We start from the raw sequence: 6,413 nt of genomic DNA, 5'->3' as shown, positions 1-6,413 counted from the left end.
TAGAACTTTCTGTCACTGTCCCAGATTTAATGGAGGCATGAACCCACTATCGAGCATAAATACTCCCTCTTGGAGTTAAGAGTAAAAACTTGGCCAGAGCCTCTACTAATAACGGAGAGCATGCAAGATCATAAACAACACATAGGTAATAGATTGATAATCAACATAACATAGTATTCTCTATCCATCGGATCCCAACAAACACAACATATAGCATTACAGATAGATGATCTTGATCATGTTAGGCAGCTCACAAGATCCGACAATGAAGCACATAAGGAGAAGACGACCATCTAGCTACTGCTATGGACCCATAGTCCAGGGGTGAACTACTCACTCATCACTCCGGAGGCGACCATGGCGGTGAAGAGTCCTCCGGGAGATGATTCCCCTCTCCGGCAGGGTGCCGGAGGCGGTCTCCTGAATCCCCCGAGATGGGATTAGCGGCGGCGGCGTCTCTAGAAGGTTTTCCGTATCGTGGCTCTCGGTACTGGGGGTTTCGCGACGAAGACTATATGTAGGCGGAAGGGCAGGTAAAGGGGCGTCACGAGGGGCCCACACACCAGGGCCGCGCGGCCAGGGCCCAGGCCGCGCCGCCCTGTTGTGTCACCACCTTGTGGCCCCACTTCGTAAGTCCTCCGGTCTTCTGGAAGCTTCGTGCAAAAATAGGACCCTGGGCGTTGATTTCGTCCAATTCCGAGAATATTTCCTTACTAGGATTTCTGAAACCAAAAACAGCAGAAAACAGCAACTGGCTCTTCGGCATCTCGTTAATAGGTTAGTGCCGGAAAATGCATAAATATGACATAAAGTATGCATAAAACATGTAGATATCATCAATAATGTGGCATGGAACATAAGAAATTATCGATACGTCGGAGACGTATCACCAATGCATAGGTCACTAAGACGTCGGAGGTGGTGCTGGTGTGGCCGGAGGAGGTGCTGGTGCGAGAGGAGGCGGTGGAGGGGTCGGTGGCCTCCCTTGGGCCAGCGCGGAGGCCCCCAACTGGACAGCGAGTCCATCCCACTGCGCGAGGTCGTCGAGCTCGCTATTGTCGATGTCCATCTCCGTGGCCTTCCTAAGTGAGGATCAACGGTTGGAGTTCGTCTTCCTCGTCGTCGAAGCGGGCGTGGTGCTCCCGGTTGAAGAAGTCAATGTTGCCTAGGTAACCCGCGCCGGCGGCACGGGTCAAACTCCCATGTACCAGGAGACAGAGGTGGTTGGGATATGATAACCCACAAGTATAGGGGATCGCAACAGTCTTCGCGGGAAGTAAAACCCAATTTATTGATTCGACACAAGGGGAGGTAAAGAATACTTATAAGCCTTAACAATTGAGTTGTCAATTCAGCTGCACCTGGAAGAGTACTAGTAACAGGGGTGATGTGAAAGCAGCAGTGATATGAGAGCAGTAGTAACAGTAACACAGCAGCAGTAACAGTAACACAGAGGCAATGGCACCAGAAAATAGTTGATACTACTTCCAATGACATATAGAACGAGTATATGATGATGAGAGATGGACCGGGGTTCCCAGCTATCTACACTAGTGGTAACTCTCCAATAACAAGTGTTGGGTCAACAAATTACAGTTGGGCAATTGATAGGATTGAAATAGCATTAAGACAGAACATCAAGATTATTAATCATGTAGGCATGTTTTCCATATATAGTCATATGTGCTCGCAATGAGAAACTTGTACAACATCTTTTGTCCTACCAGCCGCTGGCAACCGGGCCTCGAGGGAATCTACTGGCAATTAAGGTACTCCTTTTAATAGAGCACCGGAGCAAAGCATTAACACTTGGTGAAAACATGTGATCCTCATACCTAAGCCTTCCCCTCCAGTTATCCCGATTCGCTGTCACTCTGGGGCCTCGGGTTCCGGACATAGACATGTGCAAACAACTTGTAGATACAATCTAAGCAATAAGTATAGAGCTTAAATCTAAGATCATGCCGCTCGAGCCCTAGTGACAAGCATTAAACACAACAAGATTGCAGCAACAATAACTTCACAAACTTTATAGTAACAATCCATCGGATCCCAACAAACACAACACCGATTACATCAGATGAATCTCGATCATGTAAGGCAGCTCATGAGATCATTGTATTGAAGTACATGGGGGAGAGAGTACCAACTAGCTACATCTAGAACCCGTAGTCCATGGGGGAACTACTCACGGAGCATGATGGAGGCGGTGGCGTCGATGGAGATGGCTTTCGGGGGCACTTCCCCGTCCCGGCGGCGTGCCGGAACAGAGATTCTGTCCCCCGAATTGGAGTTTCGCGATGGCGGCGGCGCCCCTGGAGTCTTTCTGGAGTTTCGTCAATTGGTATCGCATTTTTAGGTCGAAAGGGCTTATATAGGTGAAGAGGCGGCGCAGGAGGGGCACCAGGGCGCCCTCTCCACCTGGCGGCGCGGCCAGGCCTGGGCCCCCGCCCAGGTGTGGTGTGGGGCCTTGATGACGCGTAAAGCACACGCCCGTTGGGAACCCAAGAGGAAGGTGTGATGCGTATAGTAGCAAGTTTTCCCTCAGAAAGAAACCAAGGTTTATCGAACCAGTAGGAGCCAAGAAGCACGTTGAAGGTTGATGGCGGCGGAGTGTAGTGCGGCGCAACACCAGGGATTCCGGCGCCAACGTGGAACCTGCACAACACAATCACAGAACTTTGCCCCAACGTAACAGTGAGGTTGTCAATCTCACCGGCTTGCTCGTAAACAAAGGATTAGATGTATAGTGTGGATGATGATGGTTGTTAGCGAAGACCAGTAAAGAACAATTGCAGTAGATTGTATTTCAGATGTAAAGAATAGGACCGGGGTCCACAGATCACTAGTGGTGTCTCTCCCATAAGATAGCAGATGTTGGGTGAATAAATTACAGTTGGGCAATTGACAAATAAAGAAGGCATAACAATGCACATACATATATCATGATGAGTACTATGAGATTCAATCAGGGCATTACGACAAAGTACATAGACCGCTATCCAACATGCATCTATGCCTAAAAAGTCCACCTTCGAGGTTATCATCCGAACCCCTCCAGTATTAAGTTGTAAACAACGAGACAATTGCATTAAGTATGGTGCGTAATGTAATCAACACAAATATCCTTAGACAAAGCATCGATGTTTTATCCCTAGTGGCAACAAGCACATCCACAACCTTAGAACTTTTCGTCACTTGTCCCAGCATTTAATGGAGGCATGAACCCACTATCGAGCATAAATACTCCCTCTTGGAGTCACAAGTATCAACTTGGCCGGAGCCTCTACTAGCAACGGAGAGCATGCAAGAACATAAATAACATATATGATAGATTGATAATCAACTTGACATAGTATTCAATATTCATCGGATCCCAACAAACACAACATGTAGAATTACAAATAGATGATCTTATCATGATAGGCAGCTCACAAGATCTAACATGATAGCACAATGAGGAGAAGACAACCATCTAGCTACTGCTATAGACCCATAGTCCAGGGGTGGACTACTCACACATCGATCCGGAGGCGATCATGGCGATGAAGAGACCTCCGGAGATGATTCCCCTCTCCGGCAGGGTGCCGGAGGCGATCTCATGAATCCCCCGAGATGGGATTGGCGGCGGCGGCGTCTTTGGAAGGTTTTCCGTATCGTGGCTCTCGGTACTGGGGGTTTCGCGACGAAGACTTTAAGTAGGCGGAAGGGCAGGTCAAGGGGCGTCAAGAGGGGCCCACACAACAGGCCAGCGCGGCCAGGGCTTGGGCCGCGCCGCCCTATTGTGTCGCCACCTCGTGGCCCCACTTCGTTTCCTCTTCGGACTTCTGGAAGCTTCGTGCAAAAATAGGACCCTGGGCGTTGATTTCGTCCAATTCCGAGAATATTTCCTTACTAGGATTTCTGAAACCAAAAACAGCAGAAAACAAGAATCGGCTCTTCGGCATCTCGTCAATAGGTTAGTGCCGGAAAATGCATAATAATGACATATAATGTGTATAAAACATGTGAGTATCATCATAAAAGTAGCATGGAACATAAGAAATTATAGATACGTTTGGGACGTATCAAGCATCCCCAAGCTTAGTTCCTACTCGCCCTCGAGTAGGTAAACGATAACAAGAATAATTTCTTAAGTGACATGCTATCATAATCTTGATCAATACTATTGTAAAGCATATGAGATGAATGCAGCGATTCGAAGCAATGATGAAGATAATGAGTAAACAAATGAATCATATAGCAAAGACTTTTCGTGAATAATACTTTCAAGACAAGCATCAATAAGACTTGCATAAGAGTTACTCATAAAGCAATAAATTCGAAGTAAAGGCATTGAAGCAACACAAAGGAAGATATAAGTTTCAGCGGTTGCTTTCAACTTCAACATATATATCTCATGGATAGTTGTCAACATAAAGCAATATAACAAGTGCAATAAGTAAACATGTAAAAATCAATGCACACAGTTGACACAAGTGTTTGCTTCTAAGATAGAAAGAATAGGTAAAGCCGACTCAACAATAAAGTAAAAGAATGGCCCTTCGCGAGAGGAAGCATTGATTACTATATTTGTGCTAGAGCTTTTCATTTTGAAAACAAGAAACAATTTTGTCAACGGTAGTAATAAAGCATATGTGTTATGTGTAAGACATCTTATAAGTTGCAAGCCTCATGCATAGTATACCAATAGTGCTCGCACCTTGTCCTAATTAGCTTGGATTAACACGGATTATCATTGCATAGCATATGTTTCAACCAAGTGTCACAAAGGGGTACCTCTATGCCGCCTGTACAAAGGTCTAAGGAAAAAGCTCACATTGGATTTCTCGCTTTTGATTATTCTCAACTTAGACATCCATACGGGACAACATAGACAACGAGATAATGGACTCCTCTTTAATGCATAAGCATTCAACAACAATTACAATTCTCATAAGAGATTGAGGATTAGTTGTCCACACTTGAAACTTCCACCATGAATCATGGCTTTAGTTAGCGGCCCAATGTTCTTCTCTAACAAGTATGCACACTCAAACCATTTGATCATGAAAATCGCCCTTACTTCGGACAAGACGAACATGCATAGCAACTCACATGATATTCAACAAAGGTAAAAGAGTTGATGGCGTCCCCGTAAACATGGTTACCAGCTCAACAAGCAACTTATTAAGAAATAAGACACATAAGTACATATTCTTCACCACGATAGTTTTTAAACTATTTGTCCCATGAGCTATGTATTGCAAAGGCAAACAATAGAAATTTAAAGGTAGCACTCAAGTAATTTACTTTGGAATGGCGGAGAAATACCATGTGGTAGGTAGGTATGGTGGACACAAATGGCATGGTTATTGGCTCAAGGATTTGGATGCATGAGAAGAATTCCTCTCGATACAAGGCTAGGCTAGCAAGGTTGTTTGAAGCAAACTCAAGTATAAAAGGTGCAGCAAAGCTCACATATGAACATATTGTAACTATTATAAGACTTTATATTGTCTCCTTGTTGTTCGAACACCTTAACCGAGAAAATATCTAGACTCTAGAGATCAATCTTGCAAACCAAATTTTAACAAGCTCTATGTAGTTATTCATTAATGAGTACAAGTTACATGATGCAAAAGCTTAAAAAAGATCTATATGAGCACAACAATTGCCAAGTATCACATTGTTCAAGACATTAAACCATTTACCACATGCGGCATTTTCCGTTTCCAACCATATAACAATGAATGAAATAGTCCAACTTTCGCAATGAACATTAAAGATAAAGCTAAGAACACATGTGTTCATACGAAACAGCGGAGCGTGTCTCTCTCCCAAACAAAGAATGCTAGGATCCGATTTTATACAAACAAAAACAAAAATAAAAACAAACAGACGCTCCAAGTAAAGCACATAAGATGTGACGGAATAAAAATATAGTTTCACTAGAGGAACCCGATAAGTTGTCGATGAAGAAGGGATGCCTTGGGCATCCCCAAGCTTAGACGCTTCAGTCTTCTTAAAATACGCAGGGATGAACCACGGGGGCATCCCCAAGCTTTGACTTTTCACTCTTCTTGATCATATTGTATCATCCTCCTCTCTTGACCCTTGAAAACTTCCTCCACACCAAGCTCGAAACAAACTCATTAGAGGGTCACTGCATAATTCATATATTCAGAGGTGACATAATCATTCTTAACACTTCTGGACATTGCACAAAGCTACTGAAAGTTAATGGAACAAAGAAATCCATCAAACATAGCAAAACATGCAATGCGAAATAAAAGGCAGAATCTGTCAAAACAGAACGGTTCGTAAAGACGAATTTTTAAAGAGGCACCGAGACTTGCTGAGATGAAAATGCCCAAATTGAATGAAAGTTGCGTACATATCCGGGGATCACGCACGTAAATTGGCAGATTTTT

The sequence above is a fragment of the Lolium rigidum genome, chromosome 6 (assembly GCF_022539505.1).
Source record: "Lolium rigidum isolate FL_2022 chromosome 6, APGP_CSIRO_Lrig_0.1, whole genome shotgun sequence".
NCBI lineage: Eukaryota > Viridiplantae > Streptophyta > Magnoliopsida > Poales > Poaceae > Lolium > Lolium rigidum.
Note: the sequence above shows the minus strand (reverse complement) of the source record.